At 49.3% G+C, this 868-nt stretch overlaps 1 protein-coding gene across 1 annotated transcript in view; it reads right to left on the bottom strand.

The window, feature by feature from the left end:
* The window catches only part of LOC109471234 (G-protein coupled receptor 54-like), a 9,327-nt gene that overhangs the window by 3,338 nt on the left and 5,121 nt on the right, over positions 1–868 (bottom strand). The gene's annotated exons all lie outside the window — the stretch shown is intronic.

The following is an 868-nucleotide window of genomic DNA, read 5'->3' as shown; positions in this document are numbered from 1 at the left end:
TTAGATAGAGCATTACGGTCAAGGTTAGAGAGGATTATATAGAGCATTACGGTCCGTGTTAGAGAGTGTTAGATAGAGCATTACGGTCCGGGTTAGAGAGGGTTAGATAGGGCATTACGGTCCGGGTTAGAGAGGGTTAGATAGGGCATTACGGTCCGGGTTAGAGAGGGTTAGATAGAGCATTACGGTCTGGGTTAGAGAGGGTTAGATAGAGCATTACGGTCTGGGTTAGAGAGGGTTAGATAGGGCATTACGGTCCGGGTTAGAGAGGGTTAGATAGGACATTACGGTCCGGGTTAGAGAGGGTTAGATAGAGCATTACGGTCCGGGTTAGAGAGGGTTAAATAGGACATTACGGTCCGGGTTAGAGAGGGTTAGATAGAGCATTACGGTCCGGGTTAGAGAGGGTTAAATAGGACATTACGGTCCGGGTTCGACAGGGTTAGATAGGGCATTACGGTCCGGGTTAGAGAGGGTTAGATAGGACATTACGGTCCGGGTTAGAGAGGGTTAGATAGAGCATTACGGTCCGGGTTAGAGAGGGTTAGATATATAGAATACAACACGGGGTATTCCTATCGCCCGAGGTATCGATCCGACTCGCGGGAGGGCCGGGACCGAGGGCGATGCGGAATACACCGTGTTGTATTTTATTTATGTCATACCCACCCAAGAAAACACGCCTTTCAATGCAAGATGAGCCAAAAGTTGGTGCCACTAAACCCTAAAATGCAACAACATCAATTCCAACGTCCGGATTCTGTATTCGAATTTTCGAAAGGGGCACAAGCGGGTAGGGCGAAACGCGTTCGAATCGTTTTATGGAAGCCATGGAAGCGTTCGATAACGGGTTCCGGACCGGGCCGTC

Source organism: Branchiostoma belcheri, unplaced genomic scaffold, assembly GCF_001625305.1.
Source record: "Branchiostoma belcheri isolate BF01 breed outbred unplaced genomic scaffold, Haploidv18h27 scaffold241, whole genome shotgun sequence".
Classification (NCBI taxonomy): Eukaryota; Metazoa; Chordata; class Leptocardii; order Amphioxiformes; family Branchiostomatidae; genus Branchiostoma; species Branchiostoma belcheri.
The sequence above is the reverse complement of the archived record's forward strand: the minus strand, read 5'-3'. Positions and strand labels throughout refer to the sequence as shown.